Consider the following 23,998-nt stretch of genomic DNA (forward strand, 5'->3'; position numbering starts at 1 on the left):
ACATCACCCATTCCAACTACTTCCTTCTGGTAGGCGCTTTAGATCACTGTATGCCAGGACAAATAGGTACAAGAACAGTTTCTTTCCATATGCCATCAGTCTTAAGAACACTTGAATTTTAGTCTATTATAAACCAAGTCCACCTGTACATACACAGGTATACCTCATTGTATATAGTTCACGATTATTTGCATTATGGTTTTGTTTGTTTTTTTTTGATTCTGTACAGTGAGAGCTTAGGGAAACCGGCATCAAATTCTCTGTATGTGTCCGCATAATTGGCGATAATAAAGGATTCAGATTCTGATTCTGATATAATGCATAATGTTGAAAACAAATGCTTTAAAACACCGTAGAAGTATATATTTCACTGAAAGTATGCAGATCCTTCTGATTAGACGGCAGTGGGCTCAGATGCAGCGGCCCCTCTAGGTCCAAAGGTATAATTGTTCATCATTTATGTCTTTTTCACGATCTCAAAACACTGCTGGATATGAAGAACATCAGGTACTGCAGGTCTACCCCAGTAGCAAGTTGCTAGGTAGCGGTGGAGCTGAACTTGTTGCGCACCATGTTGCAGCCTACCTCAACAACCCAGAGAAGAAGTCATCAGAGGCAGTGCACAGTGAACGTCACTGCCTTGGACATTTTTGTTGTAATCGCACGACCCTGTTGGACATTGGTAATGTAGTAAATATAGAAACATAGAAACATAGAAAATAGGTGCAGGAGTAGGCCATTCGGCCCTTCGAGCCTGCACCGCCATTTATTATGATCATGGCTGATCATCCAACTCAGAACCCCGCCCCAGCCTTCCCTCCATACCCCCTGACCCCCGTAGCCACAAGGGCCATATCTAACTCCCTCTTAAATATAGCCAATGAACTGGCCTCAACTGTTTCCTGTGGCAGAGAATTCCACAGATTCACCACTCTCTGTGTGAAGAAGTTTTTCCTAATCTCGGTCCTAAAAGGCTTCCCCTCTATCCTCAAACTGTGACCCCTCGTTCTGGACTTCCCCAACATCGGGAACAATCTTCCTGCATCTAGCCTGTCCAATCCCTTTAGGATCTTATACGTTTCAATCAGATCCCCCCTCAATCTTCTAAATTCCAACGAGTACAAGCCCAGTTCATCCAGTCTTTCTTCATATGAAAGTCCTACCATCCCAGGAAACAATCTGGTGAACCTTCTCTGTACTCCCCCTATGGCAAGGATGTCTTTCCTCAGATTAGGGGACCAAAACTGCACACAATACTCCAGGTGTGGTCTCACCAAGGCCTTGTACAACTGCAGTAGTACCTCCCTGCTCCTGTACTCAAATCCTCTCGCTATAAATGCCAGCATACCATTCGCCTTTTTCACCGCCTGCTGTACCTGCATGCCCAGTTTCAACGACTGGTGTATAATGACACCCAGGTCTCGTTGCACCTCCCCTTTTCCTAATCGGCCACCATTCAGATAATAATCTGTTTTCTTATTTTTGCCACCAAAGTGGATAACTTCACATTTATCCACATTAAATTGCATCTGCCATGAATTTGCCCACTCACCCAACCTATCCAAGTCACCCTGCATCCTCTTAGCATCCTCCTCACAGCTAACACTGCCACCCAGCTTCGTGTCATCCGCAAACTTGGAGATGCTGCATTTAATTCCCTCATCCAAGTCATTAATATATATTGTAAACAACTGGGGTCCCAGCACTGAGCCTTGCGGTACCCCACTAGTCACCGCCTGCCATTCTGAAAAGGTCCCGTTTATTCCCACTCTTTGCTTCCTGTCTGCTAACCAACTCTCCACCCACACCAATACCTTACCCCCAATACCGTGTGCTTTAAGTTTGCACACTAATCTCCTGTGTGGGACCTTGTCAAAAGCCTTCTGAAAATCCAAATTTATCACATCCAGTGGTTCTCCTCTATCCACTCTACTAGTTACATCCTCAAAAAATTCTATGAGATTCGTCAGACATGATTTTCCTTTCACAAATCCATGCTGACTTTGTCCGATCATTTCACCGCTTTCCAAATGTGCTGTTATCACATCCTTGATAACTGACTCCAGCAGTTTCCCCACCACCGACGTTAGGCTAACCGGTCTATAATTCCCCGGTTTCTCTCTCCCTCCTTTTTTAAAAAGTGGAGTTACATTAGCCACCCTCCAATCCTCAGGAACTAGTCCAGAATCTAACGAGTTTTGAAAAATTGTCACTAATGCATCCACTATTTCTTGGGCTACTTCCTTAAGCACCCTGGGATGCAGACCATCTGGCCCTGGGGATTTATCTGCCTTCAATCCCTTCAATTTACCTAACACCACTTCCCTACTAACATGTATTTTGCTCAGTTCCTCCATCTCACTGGACCCTCTGTCCCCTACTATTTCTGGAAGATTATTTATGTCCTCCTTTGTGAAGACAGAACCAAAGTAATTATTCAATTGGTCTGCCATGTCCTTGCTCCCCATAATCAATTCACCTGTTTCTGTCTGCAGGGGACCTACATTTGTCTTTACCAGTCTTTTCCTTTTTACATATCTATAAAAGCTTTTACAGTCCGTTTTTATGTTGCCTGCCAGTTTTCTCTCATAATCTTTTTTCCCCTTCCTAATTAAGCCCTTTGCCCTCCTCTGCTGAACTCTGAATTTCTCCCAGTCCTCAGGTGAGCCACTTTCTCTGGCTAATTTGTATGCTGCTTCTTTGGAATTGATACTATCCCTAATTTCTCTTGTCAGCCACGCGTGCACTACCTTCCTTGATTTATTCTTTTGCCAAACCGGGATGAACATTTGTTGCAGTTCATCCATGCAACCTTTAAATGCTTGCCATTGCATATCCACCGTCAATCCTTTAAGTGTCATTTGCCAGTCTATCTTAGCTAATTCACGTCTCATACCTTCAAAGTTACCCCTCTTTAAGTTCAGAACCTTTGTTTCTGAATTAACTATGTCACTCTCCATCTTAATGAAGAATTCCACCATATTATGGTCACTCTTACCCAAGGGGCCTCTCACGACAAGATCGCTAATTAACCCTTCCTCATTGCTCAAAACCCAGTCCAGAATAGCCTGCTCTCTAGTTGGTTCCTTGACATGTTGGTTCAAAAAACCATCCCGCATACATTCCAAGAAATCCTCTTCCTCAGCACCTTTACCAATTTGGTTCACCCAATCTACATGTAGATTGAAGTCACCCATTATAACTGCTGTTCCTTTATCGCACACATTTCTAATTTCCTGTTTAATACCATCTCCGACCTCACTACTACTGTTAGGTGGCCTGTACACAACTCCCACCAGCGTCTTCTGCCCCTTAGTGTTATGCAGCTCTACCCATATCGATTCCACATCTTCCCGGCTTATGTCCTTCCTTTCTATTGTGTTAATCTCTTCTTTAACCAGCAATGCCACCCCACCTCCCCTTCCTTCATGTCTATCCCTCCTGAATATTGAATATCCCTGAACGTTGAGCTCCCATCCCTGGTCACCCTGGAGCCATGTCTCTGTGATCCCAACTATATGTCCGGCCCTGTAGCTCAGAAGGGTAGGGCAAGGAAGAGGAGGGCAGTTGTGATAGGGGACTCGATAGTAAGGGGGTCAGATAGGCGATTCTGTGGACGCAGTCCAGAGATCCGGATGGTAGTTTGCCTCCCTGGTGCCAGGGTCCAGGATATTTCTGATCGTGTCCAAGATATCCTGAAGTGGGACGGTGAGGAGCCAGAGGTCGTGGTACATATAGGCACCAATGACATAGGTAGGAAAAGGGATGAGGTCCTGAAAGGAGAATATAGGGAGCTAGGAAGGGAGTTGAGAAAAAGGACCGCAAAGGTAGTAATCTCGGGATTACTGCCTGTGCCACGCGACAGTGAGAGTAGGAATGCGATGAGGTGGATGATAAATGCGTGGCTGAGGGATTGGAGCAGGGGGCAGGGATTCAAGTTTTTGGATCATTGGGATCTCTGTGATCCCAACTATAAATGCAAGGCCAATTCACTGGTTCACTGGTGAGACCAACGTTGGGTGAGTTGTGTTGCTTCGTTTCTTGCACAGACAAGACCATCATGCATTGGGATCACCAGTTGCAGCTGCGGGAGAAGGAGAGGCCAGATCTGGATTCTGTACTGGTTTGGGAGCTGCCCCTCCCTTCGGTGCTTCCCTCCTATGTTCGTTTGGTGGACGATATGCTGGATTACGTTTGTCTCCAGCTGCACTTTCACGAGATGAGGAAATGCTCTGGGCTTGTTTGTGCAGAAACATGGCTCCAGGACAACATCCATTCACCATCAATTTACAGGCCATGACACTCGGGCTTGGGTTTATATTATTATTATTTAACTGTATGTTTCTCTGTGGTCATAATTATATGTTCAACATGTGCTGTGTGTAACAGTTGGTATTGCGTTTTGTACCTTGGCCCAGAGGAACACTGTTTCAGTGCATATACTGAAAGGCTTTTATTAACAGTAAAATGGACCCACGTCCATGCTGAATATCTGTCCTGGACTGAGGGAGGAGCAGTGACACAATCGCCTTTATTCAGGGCTCTGTGGGAGGAGCCACAGGAGCAGTCAGCAGAGGGGCGTGTCCAGACAGGTAACCCAGTTACAACCTATATACATGGTTTACCACAGTAAGGTTGTGAAGAAAGCATATGGCATGCTGACTTTCATAAATCAGGGCACGGGGTATAGAAGTTGGGATGTCATGGTGCAGTCATTAATGGCTTGGGTGAGACTGCACTTGGAGTATTGTGTGCAGTTTTGTTCATGCTGTTATAGAAAAGACATCATTAAACTCAAAGAGTGAAGAGAAAATTTACAAGGATGTTGCCAAGGCTCGATGGCCTGAGCTGTAGAAATTGGGCAGGCTAAGATTTTATTCCCTGGAATGCAGAAGGTTGAGGGGTGACCTTAAGAAGTGTATAAAATCATGAGGGGTATTGACCAGGTGGGCACACATAGCCCATTTCCTAGGGGAGGGGAACTAAAAACTAAAGGATATAAATTCAAGGTGAGGGGTAAACGATTTAAAAAGGTCCTGAGAAGCAACATTTTCATACAGATGGTAATGATGTATATATGATGTATACATTTGTCAAGTACAGGCAAATGGGATTAGTTTGGTGGACACCATGGTCAGCATGGAGGAGTAAGGCTGAAGGGCCTGGTTCTGTATACTTTGACTATTTGATTCCATGGCAATGTTTCATGAAAGAAGGAGAATCGAAATGTAAGCAGAACTGATATTAGGCCATTTTCTTCCATATATATAAAGGGATAAATAACTGAACTACGTTTTCAAGGGTAAACATCTTAAAGTTACCCAGAGCACCTGGAGAATAACAGAGGATTTATCTGAAGAAGACAGGCCTGAAGGGGCTTCATCATCTGTACTTACTTTTCTGCTAAAATAAAGCTGAATGTTACCTGAGTTAAACAATATTTCATATCAAACAGTACTTTCACATGGTATTTGTATCGTTTGGCTTCTGCTATTTCACTGATAATTAGTTGTAATATAAAGAAATTCTAGAATAATCATTTTCTTATTGTTATACATATAATAGCAACTGACAAAGTTATCATTCACTGGGGTGATTTTTATAGAATGAAATGAATTCAGCAGCCAAGAGTAAAATTTACATCTACTGTGTAAGTGAAATAACTGTCATTCAAAATAGGGCCTTAAAGAACTTGATTCAAATCATATTAACTGATTTTAAAACTATTTTTATTTATACAGTACTGATCAAAGGTCTTAGGCACAGATACTATATATAGCGAGAGTGCCTAAGGCTTTTGCACAGTACTGTATTTGTCAATACATGGAGCATGAATGAGTTTGTGAATCTGGTGGCAGCAAAGGATTTTGGGAATAACGAGGGTGGAACGCCATGGGAGGAGTGTGGGATAGGTGTCAGTGAAGGAGTGCCAGGGGTGGAGGATGATGCAAGTGCAGATACACCCAGCCAGGCAAGATCATTTGATTCCAATTAATTAGTTTATTGATCATTTCACAATATCTCTCTGGTGCTTCCCTCTCCCTTCTCCTTTTCCCAACCATGATTCAGTTTAATAGAGACCCATATCAGAATCAGGTTTATCATCACTCACATATGTCATGAAATTTGTTGTTTTTTTTTTGCTGCAGCAGTACAGCGCAATACGTAAAATTACTATAGTACTGTGCAAAAACCTCAGGCAGATATGCTAAGACTTTTGCATAGTACTGTAAATTCAGGTAAAAGTCACCAGTGAAATGAAATAATCTGCTACTCCAAACAACAAAAAGCAATCAGGTATCCAACTGAAAGCCTAACCTGTCTCACTGCACCACTGCTTTCAAATCTAGGGACTATTCATCAAGATGATTGCCAAATGTAGGAGTTACATTGGGAAAATAAACCCATTTGCACCAGTTTTTATGCGTAAATTGAGCATAAAAAAAAAGTTGTTAATTTTTTTCAAAGTATTTTCTTCCACTTCCTGTTGCAATCCCATCCATTAAGAACTTGGATTTGGCACATCCTAATATGATTCATCCAACTGCTAATGTAACTTAGCCATCATACTTCATACATATAATGATGTTATCAACGTGCACAGTACCGCCATTTAGCTACCAAGAAAATTTAGATCAAAAGGTTGCACCTATGATCATTATAATTTCACATGATGTGCACCTAACTGAACATGTACTTTTGCATTTATAACTGTAAATTCAGTGTGAATTAAAGAGGTATCACCAAAGCATAAATCCCCCAAGCTTTCTACTGCACTAACATCCTCATTGAGGTAACAGGGAATGTGGATCAGAGCATCTGTGAACATCAAGGACTGCTGGTAGATCATCAATCTTGGTGAAAGGTGTCCTATGGTCTGCCCGAAACTTGTTGGTCTGCCAGCACATCGAGATGTCTGTGGAGGAATGCTACTAAGTGGTACATTCCAGGCTGCAGGAGTACATGCTGAGGGGCACACTGAAGCTTGGGGCAGCTACCACAAGGGCTTGGTGGAGAAGGACAGCAGTGTAGGATTCTTCTGCTACTGGAGAAGGAGGGTCTGGGATGGAGGAGGAAGCTCTTCAAATGTTGCAGACGTATAACACCTCAGGGGGCCACATGAGTGACAGCAGTCCTATTAATGTGTAGAATGTTACAGAACAGTACTAAAAACATTGCCTATGAATGTAAAGGATGAAAAAGCTTTGCATGGTTTATTCTTGTCAATATCTTTTGTTATTATGAATAAAGTGAATTTAGTTAAAAAATATGTGCATTTAAATCCGAATGTCACAGATGCTTTGAGCAGGGCGTAGAGGCCCAGCTGTCCACCCTGCATGTCAGAGGTGGTATCTGGAGATCCTCTTTCCTATATTGTCCCTCATTTGCAGATAGGCAGCATGGTCTCTCAATGAGTGTCATGGGACAATTCAGTGTTGTGATGTGCAAAAAAAAAGAGAGAGAGAGTAGCACTTGAATGACAAGGATACAATGAACACAACAGGAATTCTGCAGATGCTGGAAATTCAAGCAACACACATCGAAGTTGCTGGTGAACGCAGCAGGCCAGGCAGCATCTCTAGGAAGAGGTACAGTCGACATTTCAGGCCGAGACACATCGTCAGGGCTGACGTTTCAGGCTGAGGCCCTTCGTCAGGACGAAGGGTCTCGGCCTGAAATGTCGACTGTACCTCTTCCTAGAGATGCTGCCTGGCCTACTGCGTTCACCAGCAACTTTGATGTGTGTTGCAAGGATACAATGAAAGTGGTTTCCCCTTGAGCCAGAAGGACTGACTAGATGACCTACTATGACCTCTTGTTGAGAACCTTCAGAGCCCATTGCTGTACTGTCTGCTCACACATAACTGCACAGCTAAATAAGCATGAAATTACATTGTCAAGTTCATTAATGACATGACAGCATGTGGGGCTCTTCAACAACGATGATGAGATGGACTACAGAGAGAAGGTAGAAGAGCTGGAGGCCCAGTAGCAGCCAAATAACCTCTTCCTCAATGTCAGCAAGACAAAGGAGATGGCTATCAATATCTGGAAAACTTTCACCTCTTCTTACATTGGCAGTGGAAACTGTGATCAGTGTCAAACTCCTGGGAATGCACATCTCGCACAACTTACCATGGTCGCAGAACACATTCTACACAATCAACAAAGCTCACTGACACCTCTACGTTCTGAGGAACTTGAAGAGAGCTGGACATGCACATCTGTACTCAGGTTATTCAGGTCTGATGTCCAGGAGAGAGCATCCTAACATGCTGCGTCGATGCGTGGTATGGAAACTGCACTGCTCCAGACAGAAAGATTCTACAACAGGTAGTCAAAACTGGCCTAAGCACCACTGGCTAGGACAAACAGGAAGGTGCTGGTAAAGGGCCATTAACATTGTAAAGGATCCCACCCGTCCTGCTTATGGACTATTCGTCCCACTCCGATCAGGGAGGAAGCTGCATAGCATCCACACCAGGGACACCAGACTCAAAAACAGTCAATTTCCACAAGCAGTAAGGCAGTTCAACAAAAACAAGAGAAGGTCTGCAGATGCTGGAAATCCAAGCAATCCACATAAAATGCTGGAGGAACTCAGCAGGCCAGGCAGCATCTATAGTAAAGAGTACAGTTGACGTTTCAGGCCGAGACCCTTCAACAGGCAGTTCCTGCTGAAGGGTTTCGGCCCGAAACTCAAACTGTACTTTTTTCCATAGATGCTGCCTGGCCTGCTGAGCTCCTCCAGCATCTTGTGTGTGAGGCAGCTCAACATCTCCACCCACTAAGCCACCCTGCCACCACTATCATTTCCTTTCAATCACCTTATGTAAAGAGACTGCTGTACCTAGAGTAACTTTATCGATTTAAATCAATCTGTTTATAAGCTATCTTATGTATTTATATTTATTATCTTTTTTATTATGGTGTTCTTCATCTTATTGTGTTTTTTTTGCTGTATTGGATTCAGAGTAACTGTTATTTCATTATCCTTTACACTTGTGGACTGGAAATGACATTAAGCAATCTAGAATCTTGAATCTTTGGCCAATTTTGACTATAGGAGTGGGCACATTATACGAGGGGTGATTGATAAGTTTGTGGCCTAAGGTCGGAGGAGTCAATTTTAGAAAATCTAGCACACTTATTTTTCAACATAGTCCCCTCCTATATTTACACACTTAATCAAGCGGTCATGGAGCATATGGATCTTGGACCTCCAGATAGTGTCCACAGCAGGGGTGATTGATGAGTTATACAGCTCTCGTTATATGCACATGCAGGTCAACTCTTTGAGTGATTATGCAGAAAGTTTGAGGTTAATAACTCGTCAGTTAATAACTCATCAGGGGTGATTGATAAGTTCGTGGCCTAAGGTAGAAGGACTGCTGTGCCTAGAGGGTAACTTCATCGATTTACAATCAATCTGTTTATAAGCCAGCTTATGTATTTATATTTATTGTCTTTTTTATTATTGTGTTCTTTATCTTACAGTGTTTTTTTTTGCTGTATTGGATTCAGAGTAACTATTATTTCATTATCCTTTACACTAGTGGACTGGAAATGACATTAAGCAATCTCGAATCTTTGGCCAATTTTGACTATAGGAGTGGGAACATTATATTACAGTTGGACAAAACATTGGTTAGGGTATACCTGTGTGGAGTTCTGTGCATGTTGGTGTATTGTGTACAGTTGTGTTCACACTATACAAAGGATATAACTGAGCCAGAGAAGTTATGAAAAGATTTAGAAGGATGTTACCTACATTGGAGGGCTTGCCTTATCAGGAGAGAATGGATAGACTGAGACAGTTTTCCTTGGAATGAAGGATGCTGTAAGTTGAATAACAACAACATAAATTTATGAGAGGCACTGAAAGGATGCTGTAGGTAGCCAAAGTTTGCTTCCACATCCTTCTTATAGAATGGTGACCACAAGTGCACACAATACAGCAAACTACACAAAACTCCACAGAAGTGTTGCCTCACCAGTACTTTGCCCAGATAGGTTTATCTAAAACTAGCACACATACACTTAAAGATTTCAGTGGTAAATATTTCACACAATGAGTTGGTGATATCCAGAACAATCTGCCAAAGGTGGAGGCAGGAACTAACAGCATTTAAAAGGCACTTGACAAGGGGTGTGGAGCTAATGCAGCCAGGTAGGATTGGTATAGAAAGGGATGATGTGGTGGACTAAAGGACCTGTTTCCATGCTGTATAACTCCCTGAATCTAATTTAATTCACTGCACACATCATTAAAAAAAAAGCTGAGTGCAAACCTATTAGCTGCATCCACGTTCTGTACTTGGTGGTCAATTATCTCAGCTAAGACATTCACTGCAGGAATTCCTTGGGGCAGTGCCCTAGGCCCAAACATCTTCAGCTGCTTCATGAATACCTTATTCCTCAATCACTGGGTCAGAGGTAAGGAGCGGAGCAGATGAGTGAGCAGTTTACATTTCTATTTGCAATGTCTTGAGATAATGAGGCAATTTGTGCTTGCACAGAGCAATGCAATGCCAATTCCTGAGGTCACTGAAAGATGGCAAATAAAATTCACACCCGAACACTTTTCCACAAGACAGAAGTCACTAGAGTGATAGAATACTTTCCAATATGTATATATCAAATAGTGATATTGCAGTTCCCACACAAACAATGGAGAATCTAGGGTTAAGTAGCTAGAAACTATGCATCAGATTATGGCTGACCCGCAGTCTGTATGGAAGCAGTACCAAGCCCAAGCGACCTGCTGCTCTGCCTGAACCCTGAGCTCAGAATAACGAGGAACCATCCTTGCTTCCAGTAGAGTTCAGGGTATTTCCTTTACTGAGCTCAGTGGCCAGTACTAGTAGCCATAGTTGGTTAATACAGTGTGGCCCCATTCATTTGAATTGGATTATTGACTGGGATGGAAGAAGTAAGTGTTTTCCTGTATTTTCATTTTAACGTATTTATTTAGGTATGCAAGTTAAAAGTGTTATGTTTCAAGTTACATATTTTGAAAATTATTTTGAGTCCTGAAGAATGGTCTCAGCCCAAAACATTGATTGTTCATTTCCATGGACGCTGCCTGACCATCTGAATTCCTCCAGCATTTTGTATGCATTGCTTTGGATTTCCAGCATCTGCAGAATTTCTTGTGTTTATCATGTATATGCATTTTGATTGTCTTGATCATGAAATATTTAGAAATAGCTGAAAAGTCCTTTGATAGAACAAGTTGTCAAAAGGCCATCAGCTGGTACATAAACCGAAGTCCCATATCACTGAATTCAGGAACAGCTAATTCCCTACAACCAACAAGTTCTTGATCTGACCTGTGTAACCCTAATCCTACTTCTGCAATGGAACACCACAGACCACCTCTTGAACTTATCTCAGATTGTTTTTCTTTTACACAAAACAAATTGTTTTAAAGTCTGTTTTTTCATTGGATTGTATAATTTATGCATTATGTATAAAATATCCTCTGTGTACTTTTGTCTGAATCTACACTTGTGCCTCTGATGTTGCTGCCAGCCTCACCATACCTGCATATAATTGTGTATATGGCACTACACACGAAATAATTTGGGAGCAAGGCCTCAGAATCCACTGAGACCTCTCACCTGAAAGGATTTCTCTGCTTCACTGGGCAGCTGCAACACCCACAAGCTACGGACAGCCACACAGTGATAAAGGACAAGTTCAAGAAAGGGATTACCTCAAAGGATATAAATTATCAGGTCTGATTCAACTCATAAACTTCATCCAGTGCTGGTGCATATAGTTAGGAAAGGTATCATCCATTACCAGCAGTGAAGCTTTATCAACAGCCTCTCCCAAGACTATATGACAAATGTTTGGAGTCATCACTACTTTCATGCTCTATTGGTTTAAAATATTGCTTTTCCTTAATCATTAAATTCCAGGAACTTCTTGTCTACAGCGCAGTGGGAACAGCTTGATCCCACAAATTGCAGTGGTTTGTGAAGTGACTCACCGCCAACACCTCAAATTAGCAAGGCACAATAATTGTTGTACTGTGCTAGCACTTTTAATGAATCAATATTTCAGAAACCTTGGTGTGTGTGTGCAGACCAAGCATATTTCAGTATGAAGTGAATTCAGTGCCTTGGGTAGCCTCCATCCTATTAAGAAGGTTACTGTTTCTCCAGAACAGGGCCACTAAATGTAGACACAGTTTCTGCGAGGTTGCTTTTGCGCAACTCAACAAGTTTTTGCCTATTATATTAAATCTAAAACACAACCAACTAAATATGGTCAGATCTATAGTGAGTGGGGAACCTCATTCCTAAAATTAGTTCCAGATCCATGTGCATAGAGCAAATGTCCCAATCATCAGTGCCTTAGCAGTGGATATGGAAGACCACCCACCTCTCCTATTTCCGATGCTCCCACACCCAGCTCCATTAGATGAGCAATCAATTTTCCATCACAATAGCAAGGATAAAAGATTCTAGAGTGGAAATTGTTCATGTTTTGCAAGACTTTTCCTAAGCAACAGAAAGTTACAGTTCCTGCAAAGCTGGTTTAACGTATCTTTTTGGTGCCAGAATTGTGTATTTTTTTTTATTACTGAGTCTCCCTCTCTCTCTTGCAGTAAAAGTATCCATGCCTTACCTGTTTAATATCCCCTTCTATAGTTCAGAACACTGGGAATTTAGTGTATTTGCTTCCTTTTGTTTCCAGAAGATGGTCTCACTGAGCAGAATTGCAAGCCAAAATGATCACAGATGATCAGCATCGCACAAGCACACAAAATGCTGGAAGAGCTCAGCAAGTCAGGCAGCATCTATGAAGGGGAACAAACAGTCAATGTTTCAGGCTGAGAGCCTTCATCCTTCTGGCTCGTCCTTATTCACCTCCCCATCTCCTTATTCTGGCATCTTCCCCTTTCCTTTCCAGTCCTGATAAAGGGTCTCGGCCGGAGACACTGATTGTTAATTTGTTTCCATAGATGCTGCCTGACCTGACCAGTTCCTCCAGCATTTGTGTGTCTTGCTCTGAATTTCCAGCATCTGCAAGATCTCTTGTTATGAAAAGGATCAGCTGCAGGGTGAAGTCACAGAAAGTAATAGCTCATCAGAGATCCAACTTCAGCCCGCTGAATTCCTCACTTAATCAGCTGTTTGAGGTTGCATGCAAACAAGCTCCTTGGGCAAGACAGGTTGATAATTTCAATAGATTAATTCTTCAATCTGAGCAACAGTGGCACTGGCTTTATATTAAACTACCTGCCATCAGGTTGTATGGGCTTGCTGCAACTTGCCAGTGATGCAAGAGAAAGTACACAGCAGAAGCAGCTTAACAGGAAAATCTTCTGATAAATTGCTCAATCATACAACTGCTTAATTAAAAACTTTTCTATATTTTAGAATTTAGTTTGAAAACTTAGAAATTGCTCCAAGGAATCTGCTGTTTGGATCTCTGAATTCTAACGTCAGCTGTATGTTCTTTTCCTGCTTTCTAACTGAGCTAGAAGGCAGACAACTGTCCAGCTCTTGTCTCCATCCCTCCCCCTCCTGTCTTCGCCTATCATTTTGGATCTCCCCCTCCCCCTCCCACTTTCAAATCTCTTACTAGCTCTTCCTTCAGTTAGTCCTGATGAAGGGTCTCGGCCCGAAACGTCGACTGTACCTCTTCCTAGAGATGCTGCCTGGCCTGCTGCGTTCACCAGCAACTTTTATGTGCGTTGCTAGAAGGCAGACAATCAAGGTTAAGGTGAAAAGTAGCAGGAACAGCAATGACCTGTTTAAAAACTTGTACTTTTACTAAAAGCATCAGCTGTTTTACAGGATGAGGATGAACTGCGTCAGTATCTGAACTCCATTACCTGCCTCTGAAGAAGGCCTAGAACTGTGCATCAAGTGACGGAGCCATTTGCATTCAATCTGGCCTGTTTCAATATGGGGCTGAAAGCCAGACCTCAACATGGTTGTAAATTCATCACCATGCTGGGCAAGGTTTTCACCCAAGGGTTGGTGTGTGAATGGAATGAGCTGTCAGAGGGAATGGTTGAGACATTCAAAAGGCACTTGGACAAATACACAGACAAAAAGGTTTCGAGGGCTATGGGCCAAACATGGGAATCTTGGTGTGCATGGACCAGTTGGACAGAAGAGCATGCTTCCATGCCTTATGACTATTCTTAATTTCTCTCCCTCAGAATCTATTTGGACTTCACTGTAGACACTTAAGTGTAGTTCTGAGTTGGCTGCCCAAAATGCATGACTAAATGCCTATTTGTTACTGAGAACCCTTGGGGGAACTAAGCCCCTGCATGTAACCTGTGTCATAATCCTACTAATATTAATGCCCTGCAGTTGATGAAAACAAAAAAAAAAGTGGCTGACTCTTACATTGTAGATCAATAACTCTGCTTTATACCACTTTCATGGTTTTTGGATGCACTGAATTTCAAGACAAGGACTTACGGAGATCTGAGAGGCTGCAGGTGTTGAAAACTGGAACCAAACAAAAAGCACACTGCAGGACCTCAACAGGTCAGAGCATCAGGGGTGGAAAATGGACAGTCAACATTTCAGCTTCATCTTTCAAGTCAACATTTCGTCTTCTAAACCAGCAGCTCAGAGCCTTTTTTACTTCATGGATTCGATTAAGTATCCAAGTTGGGAACCCATGTTCTAAACTCAAACAAGAGGAATTCTGCAGATGCTGGAAATTCAAGCAACACACATCAAAATTGCTGGTGAACGTAGCAGGTCAGGCAGCATCTCTAGGAAGAGGTACAGTCGACATTTCAGGCCGAGACCCTTGGTCAGGACTAAGTGAAGTAAGAGTTAGTAAGAGGTCTGGGCCTGAAATGTCGACTGTACCTCTTCCTAGAGATGCTGCCTGACCTGCTGTGTTCACCAGCAACTTTGATGTGTGTTGCTTCTAAACTAAACTGATTATTTTCTTAAGATTGCAAGTTATTTCTTTGAGGCTGTTATTTCTTTGTGGAGCAGCATAGTTAACTACTAAATGTAATTGATTTAATCTTTTGTGCTTGCATCTGTAAGTCATGGCAAAGTCACGATGACCACAATTATAGTTTGCAGTTCTTTAATCAGTTTAGTTATGGATTGAATACTTAGAAGCAACAGAAAATATATTCAAAGCAAATGCAACTGAAGACAGGAAGAAGTCATTATTTTCCTCACAGATGTTGGTGCCTGATGAAAATCTTGCAGTAAAAAAACTGAAAATCCGAAACAAAAACAGAAAATGCCAAAAGCACTTGGCAGGTCAAGCAGCAGATGTGGAGAACCAACATTCTGGGTCAGTGGCCCATGGCGGTGAGAAAACATCATGTTTTAAAAGTTACAGAAAGGGGGAGGGGAAGAAAATTAAACAAAAGAAATGCCCATGGTAGGATGGAGAGTGATGACAACGAGTATTTTATAAGCCAGCAGTCAGAGGCAAAAGAAACATAGGAACTGGTGTCCTCAATTGTGAAAAGCAACACATTTTAGTAAGTATGTACAGCAAGGAATTAGGAATTCTAATGAAATGCTTGCCTGTATTGCCAAGAGTTATTAAAAATAAATGCATGAAAGCTCTGATGCTCTGATAAGTCTGCACCTGGAGCATGGCATAAACCCTCGGTCTCTAGATTTAAGGAAGGATATACTTGCATCAATAGCAGCACAGAATTACAAAACATTAATTCCTTTGATGCAGGGGTTGACTGAAGTAAAGAAGGATGAGAGGTGATCTGACTGAGATGTGGAAGAAACTAAGAGGTCTGGCAAGACAGATGATGAGAGGTTGCTTCCTCTAATTTCATCTAGAACAGGTTGTTTCAGAATAAATAGTCTCATCTTTTAGAGGTGCAAAAGTACCCCCCCATCACAAGATTCAAGTTTATTTATCACAGCTATATCATTTGCAATAATATCCAACTCTTGAAGTTGTGCTGGGGGTAGCTCACAGATGTTGCCTCCCATTCTTCTTTGGAATTCTTTATCTTGAGAGTTGTGGAGCTGGAATTAATGGATATATTTAAAGCAAAGATAGGCATTTAAACTACAAAGTGTCAAAGGGTGTGCACTGAAGCCAGGATTGGACCTACTTGAATGGTGCAGCATACATGGCAGGCTGGCTAATTCTTGTTCCAATGACTCATACTCTAATGCAGTGGTCCCCAACCTCTGGGCCGCAGAACAATACCGGGCCGCAAAGCATGCAGTGGTGCAATGGTAGCCTGGACGCACCCAGCACATCTTGAAGAAAAAAAGCCGAAATAAACAAGCTAATTAATTAAGTGCATTAGCTTGTTTATTTCAGCTTTTTGCTTCAAGATGTGCCCGGTGCGTCCCGGCTACCACTGCATGCTTCACAGCCCGGTATCGGTCCGCGGCCCGGAGGTTGGGGACCACTGCTCTAATGTATCAAGCAAGTTGCCAGCTGTTTTGTTCAGTGACCGGGAATGGACAAGCAGTCTTAGAGTGCTGTGAGAAATGTTAGCATTGTCAAAAATCACTGTAAAGATCCACCAGCAGTTCCTCCAAGTCCTCGGCTGAAAAATAAACACATTCAAGGTTACATGTAAATTTTAAAGGTCCTCTAATGTGAAACATGAGAATGATAATGGTAGATACATATTCTAGGTGGGTAAGATCAGTTCCTGTGGATATTTCTATACTATAAACAAAGGATTTAATGTTGCCAATGGTCTTCACCACATGGGGTCTTCCAGAGTTTCTCGGACCAGACAACAGAAGCAGCTTAGTTATCGAATTCCTCAGAAGGAATTGGGTCAATGGGTATGCATGGCTCTATATTAAATAGGCAGTCAGAACGGGGAAGATCAGATGGAGAAAGACTGAAAAATATGAAAAGGCCACATAAAAATCACAGAAGTCAAAAGGTATCAAGAAACTCATCAGAATGCAAGTGGATTTGGTGAAGTTGAACTTTGCACGACTGTGTGTTCAAAACTGGTGCAGCAGAAGGAGCAATATAATCCCAGAGCTTGTAATTTGCAATTTTCATTTCAAATTAGGATTTTTCCAGAACCTGAAGTTTCTTCATCTTCTTCTGATTTGTTGGCTGAGGATGAAGCACATTGAAAACTTGTAATGTTCCAGCATGAACTGAGCTGTATTATTTGTATTAGGCAAAAAAAAAAAGACTGAATTTGGAAATACTAAAATGCTTTACTGTTTCTTTGTCAACATTGGATTCTGTTGACTGTATTATGTATGCCTTTATCCAGATTAACAGGTAAGAGTTGTGATTACCTTCAGGCACCATGGCTCCAGACCATGGCAGTGTATGCTGCCAGGTTCAACTGAACACATGCTAGCATTGTTCTCGATGGTCGATAAAGTGTCTGTAGGAAAATAAGGATGACTGTTCCACGTGATTAGCAGTTGCTTAATATCACAGTGATGATCCGTCACTTATGACCTACCTATTTCATAGATTTACTGAAGGATGCCATTATGATGTAAATTATGTCAACTTAGACGCGGTGAAGCTTGGGTTTGCTGCTTGGTGTGGTTTTCCATAGAACACAGAGATCATCATGCACCAATTAAATCAATTCCCAGATTATCCAACTGGTTGCGAATGCCTCCACTAAAATGCCTCTCACCATAAGAAGTTCAAGATACCCAGCTGTCATGATACATTCACCCTGTAGCAGCCCATCCTCCCCAATCTTATTCCACCTCAGAGCAGGCTCACCTGTTGGCTGCATGGAAGCAGACTGACAAACCCCAGGAGGAATCAAACAGTAAGGCCAGAAATAGTACAACCACATAAATAAATGTGTCATTGGGCAAGCCAGCGGGATGCAGAACACGTGCTACGGATGCCTTGATGGAACTGGGTCTACCCTTCAAAGTGAGTGTGGAAACAGGCTGCTGCTCGTTAAGCATGGAGGTAAAAGGGAAGGGAAGGTTGAGGGAACAGCAGTGGAAAGGGTGAGCAGTTTCAAGTTCATGGGTGTCAACATCTCTGAAGATCTATCCTGGGTCCAAGATATCGGTGCAATTACAAAGAAGGCACACCAAGAGCTAATTTCATTAGGAGCTTGAAGAGATTTGATATGTCACCAAAGGCTCCAGCAAATTTCTGAATGTACTGTGGACAGCATTCCAACTGGTTGCATCAGTGTAGTATGGACAGACCACTGCACAGGATCAGGAAAAGCTGCAGAGGGTTGTAAACTAAGCCATCAAGGACACTAGCCTCCCGAACATTGAGAACATCTTCAAAAGGCGATGCCTCAAAAGGGCAGCATACATCATGAAGGATCCCTATCACCCAGAACATGCCCTCTTCTTATTACTATCATCGGGGAGGAGGTTCAGGCTCTGAATACAAACACTCATCATTTTAGGAACAGCTTCTTCCCCTCCACCATCAGATCTCTGAATGGTTAATGAACCCATGAACTATCCCACTATTCATGCTCTCTTTTTGTACTACCTGTTATTTTGTAAAGCTATTTATTATTGTAATTTATGGTATATTTTATGTACTGCACTGCACTGTACTGCTGCAACAAAACAACAAATTTCATGACATAGGCACGTCAGTGATAATAACTGATTCTGAAAGGTTGTCAGGGGAATGTATGAATATGTGGTTGAGGATACGATAGATCAGCCATGATTTTACTGAAATTTCCAAGCACCCATTTCTGCTTCTAGGTTGTGTGTTTGAAGCACAATGGGTGAATCATAAAGCAATCAGTAGATATTAAGTCATATGCAATAGAACTTAATTTTTCCCCTATATTAAGGCCACTTTCTACATCATCAGGCTTAATGGCAGACTGAGCTTTAGTCATTCATAGTTGCTGAAATGATCTTTTTTACACTCTGAAGTGAGAATGGGCATGTATGAGGATATATCTCATCTTTCCTTTAAAGGATCAGGAAGGGGAGGTAAAAAAAAAATCCTCAAGTAGCAAAGAGTTGGGGATAGGAGAGAGAACAGATCGAAAGCGCGGCTGGGATGAGCAGGAGACAGACCTTGGGGAACAGAGATTGAAGAGAGGGAATGGGAGGAGTACAGGATATTTTGTGGACCATGAGGAGAGGGGAGTCAGAGGACCTGGGCACCCAGCAGTAACAGGATTCTCCTGATGGGAGCAAACTATGGCAGCACATCTTGTCAGGTGTGGCTGAACACGTCATGCATCTGAAACCACATCTGGTAGGAAAAAAAAAGAGGGTGTCACAAAAAGGGAGTGCTGGCAGTGGACTGCGATTCTGATTTTACTCATCCTGCCTGAGGAGAGCTGGGAAAGAACAGGGCCCCAATCCCAATTCCTTTGCCACTCTGAAATTTATCTTAAAATTACCTGCATCTCTGTCATAAAAAAAAAATAACAGGACAATAACACTTCCATAAAAATGTGAATAGACCTGTCTTTTCTGGAGTTAATTCAATGACATTTAGTCAGTAGCTTGGGGAAATTTATATATTTTTCTTACAAAATGCAAGATATAAAAAACACGCTGAGTAGCTAAAACAGTGTTATAAAATGGCCCAATAAAGTTTCAGAAACGTTATCTGATTCTCAACTAGTTAATCTGTTGATTACTGATCTGTAGATACAAGAGGCAACATTTTACATCTGGAATAGTGACATCTAGATAAATACATACCTGATCTCAGCAAAATTATGGTCCAGACATAAACCTCAATGCACCACCGTAGTTTAAAAAAATCCCGATCCAAGCAGAAAATATAGTAACTATAAATTGTAGTTCTATTGAAGTACATTTGGAAGGGCTTTGGAAATTGTGATTATTCTTCAGGTAACAATTTTGAGTAGTGCAAATGTAGAACCTACACTAAGTGAGACATTAACTATTTATAGTTTATGTTCATATACAGTATACACGCCTACTTGATCTTGGAATCTAATTAACAATGCTTTAAACTAGATCTTAATTTATAGTTACACCAACTACGTTTATAGTAAATCCATTTAGGAAGAATAAGACCAATCACATTTTGTTTGATCTAATCTTACATCTAATGTTTATGAATTTAAAAATCAAGTTTGATCATTTGAGTGCATTATAACAAACTGTTGCTATTGTCACAGTCCCATCGAGCTGGATTTATGGTATATTAGGTACAAGTTAAGACCATTAATTACTGCAGAAATCTCTAACGTCAGATGTAGAATGCTTTTAGTTCCAGTCTAAATTAATCCAAGTTATCAGCATCCTGCTTGAAGAACACTACGGATGGACTAACTTGATTATTAGAGAGCATGTTACAGCACAGAAGGCCAGCTCACGGTTGGGTGCTGGGCCACATTCAATAACTTGTGCAAATCATTGTCCAGAGACAACCAGCCACTTGAAGGAAACTAATTGTGTCACCATCAGCTAACTCCCAGAGACTTGAGGGCCTAGATGGATGGGGGGAAGAGGCAACTGGCAAATTAGAGAGAGAAAAAAAGTGCTGATTGCTGGTCTGTAGGAGCCCAGAAGTGTGTTGTCACTCAGAATGCTGTGGATTCAAATCTCTCAAAAACCCTCAGAGCAATAGAGTTGTACAGCACAGAAATAGGACCTTTGGCTCACCATATCTGCACTGAGCTACATTAATCCCACTTACTCCCATTAGTGCTGAAGACTTTTCAAGTCCTGGATATTTTGAGAGGAAAGCCATTATTATGATGGGACACTAAGCCAAGAATAAAAAGAAACGTTGACGACCATGCAACAATTGAACTTATCTGGCTTATTAAATGTTTGTCATAGAAGGAAACCATGCTATCCCTACCAGCCTAGTCTATATGTAACTTCAGACCCACAGGAAGCACCTAGCTAGACAGCAGTTCAGAGTCAATTAGGGCAGAGGTCCCCAACCTTTTTTGCACCACGGACCGGTTTCATATTGACAATATTCTTGCAGATCAACTGACCGGGGTGGTGGGGGGGGGGGTGTTCAAGTAGGGTTAAACTCACTTCAACATGTCTTTTACGGTTAGGGTTGCCAACTTTCTCACTCCCAAATAAGGGACAAAAGTAGCAGTCAAATCCCGGGACACTTTACCCCAGGAAAGACTACCATGACCATGAAGCCTTGCACGGGAACCTGTGTGCGCATGCGTGACGTGCGCATATGATGTGTGCATGTGCGTACGTGCCGATTTTTTCCCCCCACAAATCGGTTTTGCCTTCATCTTCCCGACTATACTGTACTTGCATTATTTCTACTTTATATAGGCTGTGTACTTATCATATTATTCCTGCTTTTACTATATGTTAGTGTTATTTACTTTTGGTTTTATGTGTTATTTGGTATGATTTGTTAGGTTATTTTTTGGGTCTGGGAACGCTCAAAAATTTTTCCCATATCAATTAATAGTAATTGCTTCTTCGCTTCAAGCCATTTCGGCACGAAAGGTTTCATAAGAACGCACTACCTTAGCGGGGGAAATACAGGACAAAACAATTTAGCCCAATATACAGGATGTCCGGACAATACGGGACAGTTGGCAACCCTATGTTCAAGTTCAACAGTGCGTGACAGGGAATGAGGAAAGGTGCAGCTCACTCATTTCGTTTCCTTGCAGCTCAGTAGCACATGCTTTGCGGCCTGGTAGCGGTCCGCGGCACGGTGGTTGGGGACCGCTGAGTTAGGGAACCACAATAATGGTGATCATATCTGAATTAAACATTGCTTATTTAACATTTTGTGAATGTTAAATAAGCAAGTCAACCTTGCTGATATTTATATTTCCATCAGCAATACAAAACAGAAGATGTAAACTCAGCCAGCTCCATCATGGACGCAAGATTCCCCATCATCCAGCATCCAGGACACTTTCAAAAGGCAGCATCCATCCTCAAGGGCCCCATCACCCAGGACATGCCCTGTTCTCATTGCTACCATTAAGGAGGAGGGACAAGAGTGTGAAGGCATACATTCAATGTTTCAGGAACAGCTGCTTCCCCTCTGCCATCGGATTTTTGAATGCACAATGAACACCACCTCAGTATTTCTTCCTCTCTTTTTGCACTATTGTAGGGCTCTCAGTATACTAGGTGGACGGTTAACTGTTGATCGCTTATTACCAAAATGGCTTCTCTGAAGTGTTATATTAAAATAGCTTCTCGTAATGTTAACTGCTGAGCAAGGGGTTCTCTGTAACTGCATTGTTCGGGTTATACAGGGAGATAATTGAAATTGTATTCATTTGTTAGCCAATGGAAGTCACGTTCTGTTATCTTGTATATGTGTGCTGAGTTGAGGAGCGCAGGCTTTTTCAGGAGGCCAGTGGAGAGGACGGACGTGTGAGGAACGGACAGTGGTTCCTGGGCGGCGGACACCGAACCTCGGGGGTTCGGAGGGTGGCTGGAGTCTCGGAAGGACGTTGTGGATGGACGTTGTGAGCTCCACCATATAAAATATTATGTGCACAAGACTGATAAGTTACTTACGTGGCGTCTTTTCTTGTAGTTGTTTCTACTAACCCAACACCAAAAATTTGCTATAAAGTATAATTCTTTACTCGTGCTTTGTATATTGTTTCATATTTGTGTCGTGGCTGATCATTAGGCGACTCACACCTTATCTGCACCAAAGCAATTGCACTGTTGGCGGGGTTGACGGCTATTCACCCTAGGCAACGGGGGGTCGGTGGGGCAAACTCTGTTACACTATAATATAGGCATCTTACTGTTATTTGTAGTTTTTATTATGCATTGTAATGTACTGCTGCCGCAAAACAAATTTCACAACATATGCCAGTGATATTAAAACTGATTCTGATCTTATAGTCATCGCCATACAGCAGAGAAACAATTCCTTCAGTTCACTATGTCCAAGCTGATCTCTGTACCCATCCCTTTTACTTTCATTACGTCCATAGCTTCTAATGCCTTGGCAAATCTGATGCTTGTCTAGATGTTTCTTAAATGTTCCGAAAGCACTTGCCTTCACCAACTCCTCAAGCAGTATATTCCAGATTCCAGTTTCCAATTACTCGGAGTGAAAAAAATCCTCTTTAAGCCTCCCACCTCTCATCTTAAATCTATGCCCTCCTGACTGACATATTTTCCATGATGGAGGTGCCTATCTATAAGACACAAGACCATAAGACATAGGAGCAAAATTAGGCCATCTGGCCTATCGAGTCTGCTCCGCCATTCAATCATGGCTGATCCTTTTTTCCTATCTCTTCCTCAACCCCAGTTCCCGGTCTTCTCCCCATAACCTCTGATGCCACATCCAATCAAGTACTTATCAATTTCTGCCTTAAATACACCCACCGACCTGGCCTCCACAGTTGCATGCAGCAACAAATTCCACAAATTCACCACCCTCTGGCTAAAGAAATTTCCCCACATCTCTGTTTTGAAAGGGCACCCCTCTATCCTGAGGCTATGTCCTCTTGTCCTAAACTCTCCTGCCATGGGAAACATCCTTTCCACATCTACTCTGTTTAGGCCTTTCAACTTTCAAAAGGATTCAATGAGATCCCCCCACCATCCTTCTGAATTCCATCAAGTACAGACCCAGAGCCATCAAGTGTTCCTCGTATGATAACCCTTTCATTCCTGGAATCATCCTTGTGAACCTGCTCTGGACCCTCTCCAATGCCAGCACATCTTTTCTAAGATGAGGGGCCCAAAAGTGTTCAGAATACTCAAGGTGAGGCCTCGCCAGTGGCTCTACTCCTGCATAACTTTGTATGCCTTCAGTAAGTCAACGCCCAACCTTCTGTGCTCCAGCAGGGAGAGAAAAAATTCTGTCCGATCTCTCAAAGCTGAGATGCTCCAATTTGAGCAACTTTGTTGTGGATCTCCTCTGCACACTCTTATGCACTCACATGCTTCCAGTAGCTTGACGACCAGTTCATAAACAGACTGTTAGCTGCTGGAGTTGATTGTACATGTGCTTCCTATATTACCACAGGGGCAACACTTCTAAGCTTCTTCAATAGCTACAAAGTACTTCCAAGTATCCTGAGAGGAATATGCAGAGTAGTGCA

Source organism: Mobula birostris, chromosome 2 (genome assembly GCF_030028105.1).
Source record: "Mobula birostris isolate sMobBir1 chromosome 2, sMobBir1.hap1, whole genome shotgun sequence".
NCBI lineage: Eukaryota > Metazoa > Chordata > Chondrichthyes > Myliobatiformes > Myliobatidae > Mobula > Mobula birostris.